At 52.2% G+C, this 21,645-nt stretch overlaps 1 long non-coding RNA gene across 1 annotated transcript in view; it reads right to left on the reverse strand.

Annotated features, from left to right (window-relative positions):
• The window catches only part of LOC115062599, a 57,254-nt gene that overhangs the window by 15,767 nt on the left and 19,842 nt on the right, over positions 1–21,645 (reverse strand). Inside the window, exon 2 of the long non-coding RNA XR_003842543.1 lies at positions 20,926–20,986. This is a non-coding gene — a long non-coding RNA (uncharacterized LOC115062599). The remainder of the gene's footprint in view (positions 1–20,925; positions 20,987–21,645) is intronic.

Genomic DNA, 21,645 nt, shown 5'->3' on the forward strand with positions numbered 1-21,645 from the left:
AGTTGCCCTGGAGCCGGGCGGGGTGGCGCACACCTTTAATCCCAGCACTCGGGAGGCAGAGGCAGGCGGATTTCTGAGTTCGAGGCCAGCTTGGTCTACAAAGTGAGTTCCAGGACAGCCAGGGCTATACAGAGAAACCCTGTCTCGAAAAAACCAAAAAAGAAAAAAAGAAAGAAAGAAAAAAGAAAAAGAAAAAGAAAGAAAAAAGAAAAAAGAAAGTTGCCCTGATGAAGTGCATTTCCATAGCCATCTGATAGACTTCAGATTGTGGAGGAGGCGGTATTTCCAGGCAGTGTGAACAGAGGAGGTGGTGGTCCCTGAGCAGTAAACAGCAGCGAGGCTGGCATAGCTGAGTACTGGGAGATGGGAAGAGGCTGTGCTGGGCGACGCTGTGGAGAGGCAGCAGGGCTGAAGCACTCAGGCCTTGCGGCCATATTAGCTCTGGAGAGCAGAGGTAGCTCAGTGGCAGACACCAGTGAGTAGCTGAAACATGGCTCAGAAGCAGAGCGCTTGCTCAATACACACAAGGCTCCATCCCCAGAGCGTACAAAGAAGAGAAAGAAAAGAGGTTAAATTTTAATCCAGGAAGAGTAGGAGGGGTTTTAGGTGGAAGTGGTGTGATTCTATGAACAGTGTGTGTGCATGCGCATGTGTGTGTGTGTGGTGTGTCCAAGTGTGTGTGCTTACACACATGCAGGGGTTAGCACTCCTCAGGAGCCATTCACCTCCGTTTTTTTTTTTTTTTTTTTTTTTTTTTTTTTTAAAGATGAGGTCTCTCACTGGTATCTAGGTGCCAATTTGGGTAGACTGGTTAGCCAGAAAGCCCCAGGCATATCCTGTCTCCACCTCCCGGCACTGAAGCGTTTGACGTCTGTGCTGGGAATTGAACTCAGGTCCCTGAACTTGTGCTGCGGGCACTTTACAAACGACTTCTCTCCCAGCCCCTCTGTCAGCATTTTTAAGACTTAAAAAATCATTTTATGTGCATGGGTCTTTGCCTGCATGTATGTATGTATACCATGTACATGCCTGGGGATTTGTGAGCTGTCATGAGGAAGCCGGGAATTGAACTTGGGTCCTATGCAAGAGCAGCCAGCGCTCTTAACCTCTGAGCCTGGTCTCCAGCCCCTATGTGAACATGTTAATGAGGGCTACACTAAAAGGTATTGTGTGGGGCATCTGGTGTGACTGGGTTGGTTGTAGCATCAGGGGAGGAGGGAGCAGGTATCCCTGGAGACAGTTTTGCCAGGAGGCAGAGCCAGATTTGGAAACTGGCGATGAGGTGAGTTAAGGAAGAGGAGGCAGAGCAAAGAGTACCTGTACCTGGGAAGATCTCTCCACCATTGGAGATAACGAAGGAGAGACCTGAGCTCATAAAAATTAGAACCAGAAGAGATCCCAACCCTGCAGGAAAGGTAGTGACACAGGGGCAGCTTCTGCACTCTCCGTCCTCCCCCTCCTCCTCCCACCCCCTCTTCTCCCCTCACCCTCTTTTTCTTTGCCTTCTTCCTCCTCTTGACCCTCCTCCCCTTCACCCTACTCCTCTTTGCCTTCCTCCTTTTCACCCTACTTCTGCCCTTCACCCTCCTCCTCTTCCTCCTCCTCCCCTTCACCTTCTTCCTTGTCCCCCCTCCTAATCTCCCCCTCCACCTCTCTTCCTCCAACCCCTTCTCCTCCGTCTCCTTCCCCTTCCTCCACTTTTGAGTCAGGGTCTCACCATGTAGCCCAAACCGGCCCCATGGAGTCTCCTGCCTCAGCCTCCTGAGTGCTAAGATTATAGGCATGCACCCCTATGCTTAGGTTGATGGAAGTCTTCTAATAGATATTCTGAGTCAAGCTGGCTCATGAGAAGGCTGGGGTGGCAGTCCAGGCCCAGGGGCAAGGTAGGGCCATGAGGATAAGATGAGTGTTCAAGGTCAAGGCAGGGTCCAGGGGCCTAAGAGACTGAGTTGGGGAGATGCCAAGGTCATTTCCAGTGGCCTGTGGTGAAAGGAGGAGATCTGGAGGAGAAGGGGCATGTTGGCAGGAGCAGGGGGTAATGCCAAGCAGTGGAACAGGCTCCACGAGTCCATGGAAACAGGCAGCCATTCCTCCACAGACCCAGTTGCCACCACCATTTTCAAAGCTGTCAGAGTTCCTGGGTCACTTCAAGGAAGAAGTAAAGCACTGTACTGTGGTTCAAAGAAGATAAAAGGTCACCAGAGCCAAAAAGATGGCCCAGTGGTTAAGGCACTGGCTGCTCTTCTAGAGGACCTGGGTTCAATCCCCAGAAACCCACAGAGCAGCTCACAGCCACCTTCAACTCTAGTTCCAGAGGATCTGAGACCTTCTTCTGGCCTCCGTAGACACCAGATATACATGTAGTACACAGACATACATGCAGGTGAAACACCTATGCATACACAATTAAAAAAAAAAAAAATCCAGTGAGTTGCCTGCTCCAGCACTGGCCATGTGATGATTGAGGACCAGTTCCCCGGTGCTCAGGTTCCCTGTCTCTGAATAGGAGACAAGAATAGTCTAAGCTCATTCCGTGTTCCAGTCTAGCCTCAGAACTTCTGGCAATCCTTCTGCCTCAGACGCCTGTGAGCTAGGATTACGGGTGGCAGCCACAGGTTTTTAGACTCCCTAAGCACTAGGACTGCAGGTGAGAGCCACAGGTGTTTCATTTCTGCATGTGTGTGGGTGTGGTTACAGATGCACGGGAGACTGTGCGACAGGATCAACATCAGGTATCTTCCACCATTGCTCTCCATCCATTTTCCTTTTTTAAAGAGAGGATCTCTCCCATTTTCTTCCCATTAAAAACGTGGCGTGTGTGTATGCAGTGTGGGGTGTGTGTACGTATGTACATGCAGTCACAGGAGTGTGAACATAAGTCACACACGTGTGTGGGAGTCAGAGAACAACTTCAGGTATCATCCTCAGAACATCTCATCTGAGACAGGGTCTCTCTCCCCCAGCCTGGAGTTCACCAATTAGTTTAGACTGGCTGTCCAGTAAGTCTGGGGAATGCTCCTGCCTCTGCCTCTCCAACACTGGGTTTATAACATTGTGACGTATAATACATACACCTGGCATTTGTAAATAGGTCTTGGAGCTCAAACTCATCCTTCTCTTAAAAAAAAAAAAAAGAAAAAAGCATTTTACTGACAGAACCATGCTCAGGACCCTTCTTATTAATTTTTCCATGGGGTTTGTTTTGTATTATTCCCATTTTAATCACAAGGAAACTAAGAACAATCACAGCAAAATCCCAGAGTCTAGTCTCACTGACCACAAAGATTTTGTCTTTTGCCAGCATGGAGTACTCAGACTATTGTTTCCTGGGGAGAGACCTTGGCACCCAGACCCACCAGTTTCCTAGGGAGCAGGTACCTACCTGGCCCTGGGCCTTCCCTAGAGAAAGCCCCTCTCTCATCCCAGGAACCTCAGCACCTCCTACTGGACCAGACTCCAAACAGCCCACGGGCGCTCCCTGCTGTGCTCCAACACTAAGTTCCTACCATCAAAAGCCCAACGCAAAGCTTGCGAGGACAGCCCCCCCCCCCCCCCCGGGTGTGGGGAGCTGTCCAAAGGCTGAAAGTATTTCCCTGGACCAGGATGTTCATTTGAGCCCTTCCCTCCAGAGTCTTCTATGAACTCCCCAGCATTCCCACACACAACCCCAACCACCTTGCTATGGTCTCAAGGGCCCTGTGAGATCTTCCTTCTTTTCCCACATAGGCACCATACTCCAGTCACACTGGAAGAAACCAAGATCAATCCCACAGTAGGCCCTTTGACCTGGTGCAGCCCCTGAGTACTGCCTGCCTCTTCCCAGGGTTCTCATCCCCGGGACTCATCTCCATGGCCGCCACCACCGCCGCCTGCTCCCACACACCCTGTGAGCTGCTTTGGTGTTTCCTTCACAGCATCATAAAATTAAGTCACAGTCTGGTCATGTTACTGCCTCTCTCTGTCTAAACTGCAAGCTCTCTGAAAGCAGGTTTCAGGATTTGTGTTGCTCACTGTGGGGTTCCCGGGAAATTAGCTATGGCAGGCACATAGTGGGCGCCTGAATCCCAAGGTTGAGTAAATAAGTCTCTCCAAGCTCCATGTCCTACAGGCTGGCTCCACAAGCAAGTGTTGTGGCACCTGCCAACCTCGCCAGTCCTTTGTCATCAGAGTCCCCTCTTCACCCTCTATTCAAGAATGGGGATGGGGCAGGGATGGAGAGATGGCTCAGCAGTGAAGAGCATTGTTGCTCTTGCCAAGGACCCAGGTTCGAGTCCCAGCACGCACGCGCGTGCGTGCGCGCACACACACACACACACACACACACACACACACACACACACACACGAAGGCTCACAACCATCTGTCTGTAACTCCAGTTCCAGGGGATCTGCTGCCCTCTTCTGGCCTCCTCAGGCATCAGGCACATACATGGTGTATATACATACATGAAGAAAAAACACTTAGACACATAAAATTTTAAATTAATTGGTTTTTAAAAGAATGTGGGGGCTTATGAGACCCCAGTGAGTCAAGTGCTTGCCATACAAGTGTGAGGGCCTCAGTCTAAATCCACCCTCTCCCAAAGCCACATAAAGCCAGGAACCGTAATGTGAAAGGCAAGCTAGCCTGGAGACCCAGATATAAGTTCTGTACCTTCTTCAAGTTCTCTGTGATACACACACACACACACTGAGAGAGAGAGAGAGAGAGAGAGAGAGAGAGAGAGAGAGAGAGAGAGAGAGAGAGAAAGGGGGAGAATGAATGAATGAATGAATGTGTCCTAAATGTCCTGCCCCTCCAGTCTGCTTGGTCAGCTACACAGACTTTACAACTCACATCTCCACTTTATAGAAGCCTCCCCTGACCTAATGTTTTGTCTGTTTTTTGAGACCAGGTCTCTATGCAGCCCTGGCTGTCCTAGAACTCTCTGTGATGACCAGGCTTTCCTAGAACTTAAGGAGATCCACCTGCCTCTGCCTCTCAAGTGCTGGACTTAAAGTCATGCAGCACCTTACCCAATTAATTGGGCTTTCCTGGTGATGCACACCTATAGAACAAACACCAAGTAGAGAATTCTGGGTTGCAAGCCCACCTGACCACACAGGAAATTTTATCTGATAGAGGAAAAAAGATAGCAAAGACTTCAGCGTTCACACGGCTCTGGGGACACTCAGGTCCAGCCAAAGCCGCTTCCCAGGGAAGCTGTCCCCAGGAGACTGAGCATGTTGAGGACACGGCTGCGTTTGGTTCATTAACATCCAGTCTGGACCCTGCATGGGACTCACATAACCAGGGCTTCCAGTACTGTACTGAATGAGGACACCTGCCCCACAGACCGCAGAGATGTATGCAGAGGTGCATGATGACTGATTCAGAGGGCCGCAGAGATGAGGGTTGGGAAATGGGTTCCTCTATGTGTCTGCTATAGACCCAGGAACCACTGATTTCCCTCTCTGGGCTTCCAGCTCTTCTGGGAAATGGGACAGTTACACGAGCTGATGGGAACGTCAATGATCTTCAGTAGACACATTCCCACCGTGCCTAAGTAAAAAGGAATCTGTTGAGTGTGTGTAGGGGTGTGTGTGTGTGTGTGTGTGTGTGTGAGAAAGAGAGAGAGAGAGAGAGAGCGATGTGAGAGTATGAGTGTGTGAAATTGTATGTGTGAGAGTGGGTATGTGTGTACTAGTGTGTGGGTGTGTAAGCATGTGAATGTGTGAATGTGTGTCTGTGAGCGTGTGTGTAAGTTTAAGAGTCTGTGAGTGTGTATGAGTGTGTGTGCGTGGTATGTGCACATTTTTTTTGTGGCTGTGCAGGCCTGTGCATGTGTGTGTGTGTGTGTGTGTGTGTGTGTGTGTGTGTGTGTGTGTGTGTGTGTGAAGGCCAGAGAAGTATGTCAGGTTTTCTCCATGATCATTTTCCACGTTATTCTTTTGAGCCATTGCCTGTCTCTGATCTGAAACTTGTTGGAAGCCAGCAAGACCCAGTGATGATCTTGTGTCTGTCTCCCACAATGCTGGGGTTCTAGGCGTGCATGAGAACACACCAGCTTGCTACACAAATTCTGGGATCTGAACTCTGGTTCTAAGGTTTGAGATTGGGGGCGCAGTGCAGCGGCACACATCTGTAACCCAAAGAGGCAGAGGTGAAGGAGAGTGTAACAGAGGCCAGCCTGCGCCACACTGTGAGGCCCTGTGTCAAAGAAGAACTAAAACTCAAAATAAGGAAATTAAGAAAAATAAGAAACAATCTTGATGTTACCAACAACACAGTGGCTAAGAAAATACAGTATATTCGTGCTTAGGAATCTGATGCAGCCATAAAAAGGTAACTTACTTCAGAGCAGATTACCACTCCTTCATTCCAGAATCAAGAGGATCAGTAGTTCAAGGGTATCCTCGGCTATATAGTGAGTCCAAGACTAGCCTGGGCTATATGAGATCCTGTCTTTTAAGGAGGAGGAGGAGGGGGAGAGAAAAGGAACACCAGGCGAAGCAGTGTTCCCTTTAAAGAATTGCTTTAAAGCACCCCTTTAATCCCAGTACTGGAGAGGCAGAAGCAGGTGGATCTCTGGGATTCAAGGGTAGCCTGGTCTACATATAAATTGAGTTCCAGACCAGCCAGGAGTATGTAGTGAGATCCTGTCTAAAGAAACAAACCAAAACAAACAAACAAACAATAATCTTGTAACAAACAAACAAACATCTTGTAAATTGCCAGGCATGGTGGTGCACGCCTTTAATCCCAGCACTTGGGAGGCAGAGGCAGGCGGATTTCTGAGTTCGAGGCCAGCCTGGTCTACAAAGTGAGTTCCAGGACAGCCAGGGCTACACAGAGAAACCCTGTCTTGAAAAACCAAAAAAAAAAAAAAAAAAAAAAACTTGTACATTAAAATTTAAAACAAAGCCAAAGTGGAAGCTTTTGCTATGGTGTGCACACACAGCATCCTGTCGATTGGAGAAACCACAGTGGGTGTTTCACTTGATCCCAGGAGTTGGAGATTAGCCCAACTCAGAAAAAGTCAATATAGTAAATGATACATTTTACTAGAATAGCAAAGAAATGATCATTCCAAAGGTGGGGGACTGAGGCAATTCCAGCGTGCTGGGAAAAGAACACGTGTGGGGGGGGCGCTTTTGGAGCCGGGAGGACACCTGTCCCCAGATGATGGATTTCTGTGTCGCCCAGGAAGCACTGTGGTGAGAGGTCAGCCCTTACTGTAGAGGAGTGTGGGAGCACTACCCTTCTCCCGTGCCTTCTCCCACATCACACATCACTGCCCGAAAAGAACTTTACGGAGTTCGGTAGGGTCCTCCCACTGCTCTGAACACTGGGCGTCCATCGCTGTGGCTGCCGCTGCGGCTGCGGTTGCTGTCCAAGGTACTAAGAGGAAGGCTGCCCAGCAGAGCCTTTTCAAGACTCATTCTAACTCAGGAGGTGGAAAGGGCAAGGTTCCTCTTAGCTACACAGTGGGTTAAAAGGTAGCCTGGGTTACCAAACACCCTGTTTCAAAATAAAGACCCTCTACCCTCCCAAAAATAAATTGAAAAAAATTACTCTCTAAAGGTTACTCCCCACCCTGCTTGTGACAAGGGTCTGCCAACTCTGCCGCTTGCACCCACTCTCCCTAAATCCCTGATTACAGCCATGTGAACTGACCATCTCTTTCTGCAACCCAAACCAATGTTCTGCCTCACCTCTGGACCTTTGTTTTATTTGTTGAGATAGGGTCTCATTGGGCTGCCTCAGACTCCTGAGTGTTAAGCTTACAGGAGTCACCACTATACTCAGCTGTAATACATATATTGTATTATACTATATCATATTATATTAGTTTAATATGTTATATTATATATGTTATATATTATGTGTAATATATCACTTATTTATATGTCTGTGTGTCTGTGTGATATATGTAATATATACTATATAATATATGTTATATAATATGTAATATAATATTTTACGCATGCGTGTGTGTGTGTGTGTGTGTGTGTGTGTGTGTGTGTGTGTAGGGGTGCAGGTGCACACATGCCGTGGCACATGGCAGGCAGAGGACAAATTTCTTTCTGTTCTTTCCTTTCATCTTGTTTTCATTTCTGTATGCTTCTTACTCCAGACTAGCTGGTCTGTGAGCTTGAGTATAGGGATTACAGATGTGTGCCACAAGATCCAGCTTACTTGTTTAGTGTGCATTGCAGAGAGACAGAAAGAGAGCGAGAGCGAGAGCGAGAGCGAGAGCGAGAGAGAGAGAGAGAGAGAGAGAGAGAGAGAGAGAGAGAGAGAGAGAGAGAGAGAGAGAGAGAGAGAGAGAGAGAGAGAGAGAGAGAGAACCTCAATATGTGCCACAGCAGTGTGAGTGTCCTGGTTAGAGGACATCTTCAGGGGTAATTTCTCTCCTTCCACCATCATGGTCACAGGGATCAAACAGAAGTCATCAGACTTGGTGGCCACACCTTTGACCTGCCATCTCGACAGTCCAGCACCTGTCCTTTTTCATACGAGGCCCTGGGCACTGGACTCGGGTCTTCAGGATTGTGCGGTGAGCACTTTGACTGGTGGAGCTATCTCCCAGCCCCTATCCTCAGATCTTTCTGCTCATGGGCATCCTCTGTCCTTTCCTTCCCTCCCCCATTTATTTATTTAGAGACAGACTCTCGCTGTGCATATAGCCCAGACTGCCTTGAACTTAAGATCTCCCTGCCTCGGTCCTCTGAGCGCTGGCATTACAGATCTGTAACGCAGTACCTGGCTTGGTTTTGCTTGGTCTTGTTTTTGTTTTGTTGAGGCAAGATCACTATAGCTCAGGTTGGACAGGAATTCCCAGTATAGCCAGTGATAGTCTTGAATATCTAATTCTGTCCCTTCCACCTCAGAGCTAGGACTGCAGATGTGCATCCTGCCCTTCTCACCTCCTCTCCTACTTAAACAACGGACCTGTGCCTTCTGCTCACGCAGCTGTCCCAGTGCCTGCAACCCTGTATATATTTACTGAAACCAACAAAGGGACAATGACCTCTCTGCCCCACTCAAAATAGCTAATGGGAGTTCCAACCTGGTCCTAATGTAGGTAGGTGGAGATGGAGAAGAAAATCCTATGTGTTGATGGTTCGGACCCAGAGAAGGAAACCAAGGCAGTGAGGACAAGGCACCTGCCACCACGTCACAGTGAGTCCATAGCAGAGCTGACATGTCTGAATTTCATACGGGCGGAGTCAGTTACCTCATGGGCTTTTGACAGATTTCTGCATGGTCTCCCAGCATCAGTGGGTCTGGATGGCAGCTGTGGGCTCTGACACTCACTGGATGTTTATCAAGCTGCTTGCCTACTCTGACCCTGGGTGTCACCACCTGGAAGACAGGATAATGACACGCCTCCATAGAGGGCAGTGGGATGCAGAAGAACACACAAGGCAAGTGCCATCACTGAGCTGCAGCAAAGACTGCCACTCACCGCCGTGGGAGAGGGGTGGGGGGAGAGGACCTCTCAGAGGAGCATCAGCTTGAGCCGTGTGTGTGTGTGTGTGTGTGTGTGTGTGTGTGTGTGTGTGTGTGTGTGTGAGAGAGAGAGAGAGAGACAGAGACAGAGACAGAGACAGAGACAGAGAATCTTGTTCACAGGCCAGCCTTCCGCAGGGCCAGCCCTGAGTCCCAACCTTCCTCTTCCAGGCAAACCCTTTACTACTAAGGAACGCTTGCTGGAAGAAAGGGTCTGCTCAGATCCGGGATGAGCATGAAGAAGGTGCACGCACAGGGGAGGCTGATGGAGAAAGACGAGCTCAGCCTCACTACCTACTGAGTTCAGGGCCTGAAAAACACTGAACAGCAGCAGCAACAAAGAACTGAACGCGCGCTGGGCCAGGCACATGCGCCCCGGCAATCCCAGCTATTCCGAGGCTGAAGCAGGAAGTTCACGAGGTTTGTGACCAGCCAAGCAATGTAGAGACGTCTTTTTTAAGGAGATGCCTGAGGCTTAAACCACACATGATTTTTGTAGTTATCTGAAAGAAAGTCTCTGTAGCCCAGGCTATCCTGGAATGCAGAATGTAGCCATGAGTTACCTTGAACTCCTGACCACGCTTAGCTCACCCATGGTCTTTTTTTCATACAGCGGTCCTATCCATTAACACAGGACCCCTCTCCCCTTTCCAACTGTAGCTCTGAGACCAAGGTCAGGAGAGCAGTGTATTGCTCTAATGAAGGAATCTGGAGGAGTGAGATTTGGGCAAAGAGGACAGATTGGAAAGGAGGCCCAGAGGCCTCTTCTTCCCACGTCCTCCAGCTGTGGTTCTAGGTCCTCTCACGCTTCCAGAATCCCCTCCTCCCCCTACTTGCTCCACACATGGCTCCTGGGCCCTTTCCTCTGATATCACAGCCCCGCCCCAGGGACCTGAGAATGGGGGTGGATGTGGGGGTCTGTCATTTGTTTTCATTTTGTTTATTTATGTGTATTCATGTTGTACATATGTGTACATGTCCATGTATCTGTTTATTTTAGAGATAGAGTCTTATGTAGCCCAGGCTGGCCTTGAATTGTATTCGTAGTCAAGAGTAACTGTGAACTTCTGATTCTCCTGTGTCCACCTCCCAGGTATGTACGTGTGTACACAACCATCCGCACCATCTTTGGGGTCGGAGAGGAGGAGACAGAGGCTGAATGGAGCTGAGAAAAGCCCCTCTTCGTGTCTGTGGTAGACACAGGGACTTGTCCCTTGGGACTATGGCTCCTCCTCTGCCTTGGGGTTCTCAGAGAATAAGAGAGGAAAGGGGTTTTTTTTTTGGGGGGGGGAATGGTGACCGTGACCCATCCTCTCTTCTGACTGAAGTTCTGAAGCTTCAGGTCTCCGTTCATCCTGATTGTTGTGGGAGGGGGAAAGGTGGGGTGAGCTGAGAATGCAAGGACAGAGGGGAAAGTCGGAGAAAAGCAGAACTTAGAGAGAAAAGAACTGGGGTGGGGGTGGGGTCAGAAGCTGGAACAGAGGTCTTTAAATCCCTGGGGGAAGAGGCTGCAATAAAGGAGAGAGTCAGAGGGACTGAAGGATAGAGGGGCAGACGGAGGAGAGACAAAGCGAGGAAAGGAGGAGGGTGGGGAGGGAGCTGCCACCCACTTGACACAGGGCTGCGATCTTTTGTAAACTGCTTGCCCAACACTCTCCTCCTGGCCCCTTCACACCAGCAGTCCTTTGAAGGGGTGTAGTGTAGTGCCTGGTCCTGGATAGACCTGCCGCACACGTGGGGAAGCTGTGCCAACTTCCTGCCTCACCTTTCTCTCTTCACCCACCTGCTTCCCAGAAGAAGCGGCCTTGTTCAGTGGAGCAGGGGCAGAGGCAGGACCTCGGAGGTATGCGAAGGGCTGAGGAGTGGAATACCTGGCCCCTCAGGTCCCCGGGCCGCTGCCACCCACCTGTTATCATCCCCGTTCTCTGGTGTTCTCCTGACTTCGGTCGGTCAGCGGCTCCCTCACTGTAGCCTGCATCTGTGGTTGCCAACCCCCTCCTGCCCTGCCACTGCCTCCTCCTAAGACCACTAGCCAGTTTCTGCTCCCCAGTGGGTTTGGGGTTATGGAGGGAAGCAGGAGCCTAGGTGGGGACGGAAGGCTTGGTGTGCTGTTGAGGACCTGCTAGGGCCCTGCTGACACAGAGGAGGAAGAGGAGGGGGTCTTGGTGATGGATGATGGATGATGCCGATTCTTTGGTGAGGGGATAGTAGCAGAGGGGGTGAAGGCAGGTTGGGGGAGGGGTGGTGAGGAAGCAGGGTTGGGGGGGGAGCAGGACCAGGCTCACATTTGCCATTCAGGGCAGCTGACAATAAAAATGCTTTATTGCCAAGAAACTGGATCGATCGGGGCTGGAGGGGGCCGGCAGGGGGGACGCGGAGGGCTCAGCTCAGAGGCCGGCGGCCGGGCCTCCGCAGCGACCAGGGCCCCAGCCGCCCTCCCCCCTGTGCCCCCCTCCCCGCCTCCTGCCCTTTCTCTCTCCTGCAGCCACCGCTTAGTTCTTATTATATTTTTCTTATATATTTTTCCCCCAGCTTCTCCTGCTCCTGTTTTTTTTTTTTTCTTTTAATTTTTTTTTTTTAAACTCACTGTGCTCTCGAAGCTGCAGGCTGGGTGGGGGTGGGGTGGGGGCATCTGCCCAGGCCGGACCCTACCCATTGGCTTCTAGGGCTGTTGTCTATGGGATGAACCCTCACTTTAACTTCACAGCCCTAGCCCTGGTTCAATCAAGCTTCCCCAGTCTGGCCCCACGTGTACCATCCTCCTCGCCCACTGCTCTTAAGGTCTTCCTTCTGTCTTAGGAGTGCCCCCACACCCACACTATGGTGGGCTCTTGGCCCTGGACAGACCCTCTTCCCCTCCCCCCTACCTGGCCCTTTGCTTCCTCGTGGAGCCATTTGGCTGATGGTCAGAACTGTCCGTCAAGGGGGCTCTGAGCCCCTGAGGACTCAGATGGGAGGAGGCAGGGGGAGAGGTCGAGGGTCAGGCCACGGCCCCTCAGCTCATCTCTCTCCCCTCCCCCTTCCTAACAAAGGGAACAGCAGACCATCGCTGGTGGGGGGGGGGGCTGCCTGGTAGTCAGAGGGAAGCCAGAGAGGGGTTGTGGATGGCCATGGGCAGGAGGCAGAGTGAGGGCTGCCTGCCCCTCCTCTGCCCGCCCTCTCGGGTCAAGGCTAAGGTGATTCCTCAACCTCTCCAGGCTGGGAGGGGAGGACGGGGTCTTCGAAGACAAAGAACGGGAGCCCCAGGGAGTTGGGGGCTGGCAGGGAAGCACCTGGGACCCACTCTCTTGACTTGGGGAGGGACAGCGGGCACCCTCCCGGTTCTAGCTTTCCCCTCCTGGCGCCCTGCCTCCCATCTGCAACAATCCCTCTGGAGCTGAGGCAGGACTCAGTTGGGGTTGAGGGGGAAACTGAGGCCCAAAGAAGGGGCAACAGAGTCACAGGGAGAATGTCGCTCCACTTTGATCTTCAGTTTCTCAGCCTAGCAAGGGAGAGAGCCCCTCTCTCCCAGCCCTTTCTCTTCCGGGTCAGGGCTGGCCCATGGAGGGGGCAGGTAACAGAAGGCTGGTGGAAGAGGGGAGGGGAGGCTGAGGGGCTGGAGGGGTTGATCTCTGTGTTCCAGGCTAGCCAGGGAGGTTGAGAGACCAAAAGACTTCAGCATGCTGTCTCTGGCCTGGGTTGGTGGTGAGAGTCAACTGGAAAGGGCAAGGGCAACCTCCCCCCACCCCAGTACCTGGAAAGAGACCTTCAGAGAGGGTTCTCTCCCGCTCACTGCCACACAGCAAAGGTGGACCCACAGCCTGGACTGCCCACACGTGACACCTGCCCAGCCTGACAGTAGCTGGCAACGGGAAGCCATGGCTGGCAGCCATCCTGACTATGGGAATAAAAAGCCACTGGGGAAACAAAAAAAAAAAAGAAATGTTCAAAGCCTGGGGGGCTACGTTCTCCTGCCAAGGCTGAGGGGGCTCTTGGAGAGAATGAGGGCCGCAGCCAAAAGGAAGCGAGGGGCAGGGCCTACCTCTTTATGGGGGGGGGGGGTCAAATATGCTCCCACAGCTTGTCCAGGAGACCCTAGATGTACCCAGGACTAAGGGGTCCCAGCTGCCCTCCCCCAAACCTCCCCTCCCTTCTCTCCCTCTCTTTCTCGCCGCTATCGACCGACCAGGCTGTGACATGGTGGATCAATACAGCAGGGATATAAAGCCGGCTGGCTGGCTGCCTGCCTCTGCCTCTCTCTCTCCCTTGCTTCTCTTCCTTTCTTTCCCGGAGCCGCACCCAAGCCCCCACCCCATGTACCCCTTACCCCTACCTCTGGGGGACCAGCCGACACCCCATACTCCCCTACTGCAGGAGAGTTTAGGGGGGGCTGAGAGCTTGGAGAGCCAGGAGAGGGGGTGAGTATGGGGGTGGGCAGGGAAGCAGATGGGTGTGGGGAGGTCACACCTGCAGGCTAGGTGGTTGGGATAAACTGAGGAACAGTCCTTTAGGAGGAAAGGGAGCACCCCCACAGCTGGGAGCAGCGCAGAGGGATGGGGCCCTTTGAGGGTAGCTGAGGCTGAGGGATGAAGCCTTGGGTGGTGGTCAGGGTTCCTGGCTGGGCAGGAGGATGGGGAAATGCTGTTCTAAGCCTGTGGGAGAAGGGAAGAAAGGTCTGGGTACTGGATTTGGAAGGGCGAATGGACAGAAGCAAGAGGGGGCGTCCTGGGCAAGCCTGGGGTCTACCCACAGGACCTTGGCCTCACCCCCAGAGCCTGGGCTGAATGATCTGGGGTGTGGGTGGGCTTTCTTAGGGTGGTAGACAGGATGTTTCCGCCAAGGGGCTGTGGAGTCCGAATGGATGCCAGCCATGGAAGGTGTACACAGGTCCTTAATCTGTGTTAGGGGTCTCTAGAATTGTCCCCTGACTGCCCTGACCCGCGAGCCATGTCTGAGTGTGGCTGTGAATCTGTTGTCCTGGGGATGCTAGGGGTTGTGCGTGTATGCCCATGGCGTCTCCGTGATTACTGGGTGTCCTCAAATGCCCGTGTGGCCCTTGGGGAGATGTGGATGAATCCCAAGAGGATACTCTCTGTCCCTAGGAAGGGTGGTGGCTAAGTGTCCCTATGTGTTCTAGTGAGCCGGAGTGTGGTAACACGTCCACGCCTCTGGTGGAGTGTGTCTGAGTGTGGGTGTTTCGGAGTGGGTCTGTATGTGTCCCTGTGTCTGTGTCAGTGGGGGGCCGGGCTGTCCCTGGGCTTCAGAGCCTGTATGGTCCTCTCTATGTGTATGGAAGGCTCTATATGAGCGGTAGAGACTCCAGCGGGTTCACTCTGTGTCTACCTGCTCCAGATGACCCCGTGTGCTGATGGCCAAGTGTTCTCCCATCAGTGGGATGGAGGCTCTGGGTGTGTCCCTGAGTGTGTCACGGTGACTCAGTGTACTCAGTGAGAGAGGCGGAGGTCACATCCCTGAGTCTGAGTGGGGGAGGGGGTGGAGCAACAGAGGCTGCCACCGAGACACTGGCTAGTGAGGTTTATGGCTACATCATCTCCACATAGAATATAATGGCCAGTATGCCTTCTTTCTTCCCCTGCTAGAGGCCCCAGACCCCTGCCAGGATGGGCTTATAGTCTCCCTCCCTTCCTTCTCCCACCTTGGGTGGGGTGCGCCTCTGTTCTTCAGCACCCTCTGCTTTGGTGGACACTACCTCAACTCCACCAAGCGACCTCCGTCCCTCCCAACCCCCCCAGCGCCACCCGCTCCCCCCACCCTCCCCCCACCACAAGTCCAGTCCAACCCAGACAAAAGCAATTACTCCTGAGGTAGGATGTGAGTGTGGGTGTTAGAAACAGAAAAAAAAAATATATAGTGGGGGGAAGGGAGGGGGAGGGAGACACACACACACAGAAGCAGGGATGGTCAGCCAGAGACCTGGAGAGACGGGGATGAAGAAAAAGACAGAGGGAGAGGAGGAAGGACATCCAGAGCTACTCGGGGGCAGAAACTGAGAAATGAGGGTGGACAGAGGCAGCAGGGGAAAGCCATGGGAGGCCAAGTAGAGAGACCAGCCAGAGAAACACAGTAAAAGAGAGCAGGGGACACAAATGAAGAAATTGGACAGGGGACAGAGTGAGAGCCAGGGGAGGAGAAGACATGTGGGGAGCCCCAGCCAGGGTCAGCCAGAAAGCACAGACAGAGAGAAACACAAAGAGTAAGGATGAAATCAGGCAGGGACAGATGAAAGACAGACGCACGGACAGAGGTGGACGGACACTGGTGATGTAGTGAGGAACCCAAACCAGCAAAGACAGAAAGCGCTGAAGAGAGTTCAAAGCCTTCTCCTGACACACACACACACACACACACACACACACACACACAGAGGCAGGCTTTCCCCCACCCCCTAGGCCATAAGTCAGGTGTGGCCAAGCCATCCCCATAGCCCTTGGTCCCCCAGAGCCAGAATGAGGAGGGGACAGGGTGGGCAGATGCTCTCAGCTGTCAGACAAGAGAGCTGGGCACAGTGCATCCTCGCTGCCAACACACCAGCCAGTTAGTGTCACCTATGTGTGCCATATACCACATTACTCACACTGGATGCCCAGAGAAGACACCGGAGCCCCCACAAGGCCCTTCCTTCTTGCCTCACAGCTGTGCCCTGCTTGCCTAGTGCCCTTAACTCCCATCTTTCCTCCTTGGCACAAGTCAGTGAGTGGCCTTGTCCTACCATCTACAGGATGCCTTCATGCACTCCAGCTTGGGGGTACAGTTCCTGCCATTCCTACTTGCCTCTATCTGCTTTCCTGTGCCCTACTCCATTTCCACTGCCTCCCTTCTCTTTGCTCTTCTCAAGAGCTCCCCAACATTCCTCCAAAGTCAGAGGGTGACCCCTCTGAACCTCCTGTTGGCCAGGTACCTCAAGAAGAGTGCACTCCCTAGCCCTCCCCTTTGCTGGGGGAAAAAGAGGCTACCTCCAGTTCTTTGTCCCCACCCCACCCCATACCTCTTTTCTTGCCACCCTGGCCCTTGCCAGGCCCCCACCTTTCCATGTGATTGGCTCTGAGGCCAGAAGCTAAAACTCTATTTATACACCTCCAGGCTCAGAGGAAGAGGAAACACTCAGGAAGGGATGGAGAGATGGACAGAACTGAATAAAGAATGCCTGTCGGGAGGAACACGGAGAGACGGGAGCACGGAGAGACGGGAGCACGGAGAGAAGCAGAGGACTATGAAAGGCCAGGAGCCGGAGACCCGTGGGCCTGGTGAGCTGCACAGACCTCTGCACTCAGTGGGATTCCCAACAGGCCTTGCTCCAAGCTCCCAGGGTTACTCTGAGGTCTGCCTATGTTGCGGAGCAGAGCTCTGAATTCTCAGCCTGCCTTAATTAGCTGTGGGACTGTCCAGGATTCCAGGGACTCACGGATCCTATACTGCTAAAGGTGAGCTTTCTATTTCTCCCCTCCCCCACATCTGTAAGCCCCACCCTGTGGGTAAGAGATACTCCCAAACTACAGCTGTTTCCACCTGCCCTGCCGGGAGAGACGCCAACCAGAAACAAAGGCACCAAGCCATCACTTGCTACCTCTTAGAATCCCGTCCTCAAATCTGGGCTTCACAGCCAGTGAGGAACGCAGCCCGTTCACACAGTGTGGTGGGTACACAGCCAGCTAAGGAGCTGTCCCATCCCCCAAACCAACGGAGCTGCTGCACCACTGAAGCCCGGTCTCTGGCCCCGCCCTAAGCCACAAGCACACACCCTAGCTAGAGCTAAAGTCAAGTCTCCACCCAGCCCCATACCGCAGACGCAGCTTGGCTCAGGAGAAGGCTGAGTGGAACAGGCGTCTGGAAAACCTGTTGGCCCGCCTGCCGGTTCACTGTCTTCTCTCCACCCACTGCTCCCAACCCAGTCACTGAAGACTCTGCCTGGCACGGGCCCTGGGTCGTTCTTCTAAGTCACCTCCTTAGACCCAGCAATGCAAGGCTTGTCCCCCACAAGTGAGCTCTAGCTCCTGAGATCTTCGGGGCTCCTGCACGGGGAGTATAGGAGTCTGTCCTCATCACCTCCGTGATGTAGCATGTGGAGGGCTACAAGTGACTGCAATTGGCCACGGGGACTGCAAGGCCAGAGTGGCGTTCCTGGTTCCAACAGCTGATAAGCCTGTCACCGATACCACAGTTAGACCTACGCTGGCTTCTCTGCTTCAGGAACACCCTCCCAAAGATGTCCCAGAGGCCCTGCGTGCATCATCTATCCTCTCTGTCCTCTGACCACATTCTTTGCAGCCTCACACTTGGGCTGATAACGCTTGTGCCTCTGAGGCCTCCGAAGTTCTGCTTCTCAGCATCTCCGGGCCTCCTATAGGAGACATCCCAGGGTGGAGCAGGGTGCTGCAGTAATAAATGGATGGATCTGGATCCGATTGTGTGTGTTTGCTCGTTTATTTATCAGCCGGACCAATGCTTTCTGGGCATTTACACGTACCAGGAATAACTGCAGACACGCAGACAAATAGAGAAGCCTCCCACTATGAGGCTGGTGGGGAGGCACGAAGCCAAGTGCAGAGCAGGGAGCAGGACAGATGGGGTGAAGCAGCTCAGGGATGGGGTGGGGTTGCCCAGGGCAGAGCACCTTAGATAGAAGGGGGCAAGGAGAAGGAGGAGGAGGAAGTGGAGGAGGAAGAGGAAGATGAGGAGGAAGAAGAGGGCAAAGGGGAGGGGGAGGAAGAGGGGAGGGGGAGGACGAAGGGCAGGGAGTGAGCCCAAGAGAGAACTGGGGATGAGCTAGGAAGAACCATGCTTCCCTAACTCATGGGGATCAGTTAGGGAAGCCACAGTAGATCCAGGCCTGGAGAGCTCTCATTTTGGGGTTCCGGCTCCCAGGAGCACTGAGGAGGCCTTGGGACGTATTTGGGGAACCACTTGCCTTCCTGGTAGAGCTAAGGAAAGAGAGTGAGAGTAGGCACTTTGTGGTAGCTACATGGTCTCCTTAGGCACTTTTTCCCTGCAGATGGGGATGGGAGGTGAATGGACCACTACACTAGGTACCGAGGCAACAGTCTTCAAAGACAGTTTGCAAGAAACTCCAACACCAAACACCTAACAGTGTATGCCTGTCCCTAGTTTTACCCAGTGAACCCACACATATTCCCAGCTTTAGCCAAGCCCATCCACGCGAGTTAAACACAACTGCTGCTAAGTCAGATTCTATTCTGCTGAAAGAAATCCACTCCCGGGATTTCTAATGATGCGGTGGGATTCAAGGTAGAGGGACGAGAGTGTTGAATGCAGGCAGTTCTGTGTTCAAATTGCATCTCTGCTGAGCGACTTCGGGCAGCAGAGAACTACTTCAAATGGAACATAACTAAAGCCAGCTCTTAGCAGTCCTCAAAGCCGCCTATAACTCCAAACTGATGCAGCTTGGAGGCTCCTAGACATCTTCAGTGTCAAGGGCATCCGAGGACGTGAGAACCCTGAGAAGGATGTAATTTGACTCCTTAAAGAATGCACTGGAGAGGCTCAAGCCTGTAATCTTAATAGGAATGTGAGGCAGGAGGATTCAGAATTTGAGATCAGCCTGGACTACAGAACTGACCATGTTAAGGAAGGAGGAAGAGATGGATGGATGGATGGATGGATGGATGGATGGATGGATGGATGGATGGATGGATGGATAGTTGGGACCTTGTAACTAAAGTACCCACATAATTACCAGCTAAAACAATAGCTCAAGAATAAATTGTGTGTGTGTGTGTGTGTGTCTGTGTGTGTGTGTGTATGTGTGTGTGTTGAATATATCTGAGTCACTGAACAACTGGGTTAACACAGATATGTGTTTTCCTGGGTCCCAATCTGTAACTACTATAAAACTATACACTGATGGGCCTGAAAAGTGGTTTGGACCACAAAGAGATTTTTGAAATTTCACATTAGTTGTCAGCATTTAAAAACTGGGAGATGTCCCATATAAACGTTTGCCTGTCTGCCCTCCCTCCCTCCCTTTCTTTCTCTCACTTTTCTCTTTGAGACAGGATCTCATGTAGCCCAGGCTGGCCTCAAACTCACCATGTAACCAAGGATGCCCTCACACTTCTGACCACTCTGCCTCCGCCTCTCGGGTGCTGCAATGGCGGGTGTGCCTACTTCATGCAGTGCTGAGGATAGAACCCAGGGCTTGGTGTACTGAGTGAGCAGAGCACTATTCTAACTGAGCTGACATCCCCGTCCTTAAGTTTCTCTTAAAACTCAAAGCTTAGTGTCTCAGAGCTGAATGTACAGAAGTATGAAGCTGCCCCTCCCCATTGTCCAGTCCACCATGATCCCTGCCACACAAGGTGAATGGCAAACATGGGCTACAGCTGTCCTTGCTTCCCATAGGACACTCCAGGTGACTCAGGGCCTGCTGAGCAGGATGCCTAGAAGACTGACTGGTGGCTCCCCAGGACCCTGAAGCTGGGGTTTAGTTGCTCTAGTTAAACAGGGATGGTAGCATGGGGGGGTCCCACATCACAGACCCCACTTCCCATCTCCCCTGTCACTCATTGCCAGGAGAAGGGATGAGGGGGTCATCAAACAGAGTAGAGCCAACAGCAGGGCAAACGCCCAGGCCTGTGGCTCCTACAGTACTGAGCACCCGGGGAGTCCTGGCTTCATTCTGGGAGCCTTGCTGGGCTCTGAGAATCCTGATTTGTCCAGGGGTTGCTTCCAGCTGTGTCTGCAGCTCCCACTGCCTGGGTCTCTATGCTTTGGAGAGTAGCTTCTTTCATCTTCATAGATTCCTCACCATGGTGGAAGCTGGGAATCCCCCTCCTTTGACTGAAAGAGGGAAACTGAGCCACACCTGCAATCCCACAACCTGTCGGTCTGTCTTTCCTCTACCTTCTTCTGTCCTCACAATACTGAGTAAGGTGGGCACGCTATGTTATCCTGATTTCAAAATGTCAAGATTCGTTTGTTTGTTTGTTTGTTTGTTTTTATTTGTATCTCTGTGTGTGGGTGCACTGCTGTGGTTTGTGTGTGGCAATGAGAGGACAACTTACAGCAGTCAGTTCTTCCCACCATGTGGATCCAGGGATGGAACCAAGGTCTGTCAGGCTTGGTGGCAAGCACCTTTAGCCACCGAGCCATCTTACTGGCCCCTTGTTCTCATTTTATAGATGGCTGAATGGTAGCATTAACTTTCTCAAATCTCTCGTCACCATGCACGCCTGCCCCGAAGACGTAAACTAAGCCCACTACAGTCCACGGTCACTGACACCCAGAAACACTTGTTGTCCAGGAAGCCACGGAACACACAGAGGAAATAAAATGCCAGACAGAATGTCACCTCTGGGGAGCAGAAACGGCACAACGCAATGGTAGCCACCCCCAAGGGGAGGCCGGGGACAGGATCTCGGGAAAGCAGGGAGCCCAGAGCATAGAAACGCAGAACTTGCAAGCCACAGCTCTTACCTCTTGGGCAGACAGAGCAAAGCTAATACATTCAGGCCACCAACCCGGTCCAGCCGAGAACCTGGAGGGAGAGGAGAAAGAGTGAGTGTCCCTGGGCACCAGTCTGGGCCTCCTGAAGGCCCTCCTCCTGTAACACCATCAACAGTTGTAAAGCCACAAACCATGGGACCAAGCACCTGAGACTCGGATCCCTCTGGCTGCTCAATGCTCCCAGTAGCCCCTTATAGTCTCCAAGACTCAACGTTTCCACCCTATAATGGGCACACTGGCACCCACCCTTGTTGAACACCTGTTCTCTCACCAGATGGGAAGTTTCTGCTGTTGTTTTGGTTTTAGATTTTAATTGTGTATTTTGTGTGTGTGCCTGTGTGTGTGCGTGCACAGAACGCATGTCAAAGGACACACAGCACGGATGAAACGACTTCCAGGAACTTTCTCATTCTACCACGTGAAGCCCAGTGAGCCATCTCTGTCCCTTGCCCTGATTTTGAGATAGGACCTCACTATGCATCTCCAGCTGGCCTGCATCTTGTGCGTCGATCAGGCTGGCCTAACTCACAGAGCGCCTGTTTCTGCCTCCCCAGTGCCGGATTAAAGGCGTGAACCACCACATGCAGTTCTATTAATTTTTTTTTTTTTGAGACTGTCTTTCTCTGTTGCTCTATAGCCCAGGCTAGCTCACGATCCTCCTGCCCCAGGCTCCTAAGCACTAGGATTCCA

This window comes from Mus pahari, chromosome 19, assembly GCF_900095145.1.
Source record: "Mus pahari chromosome 19, PAHARI_EIJ_v1.1, whole genome shotgun sequence".
NCBI lineage: Eukaryota > Metazoa > Chordata > Mammalia > Rodentia > Muridae > Mus > Mus pahari.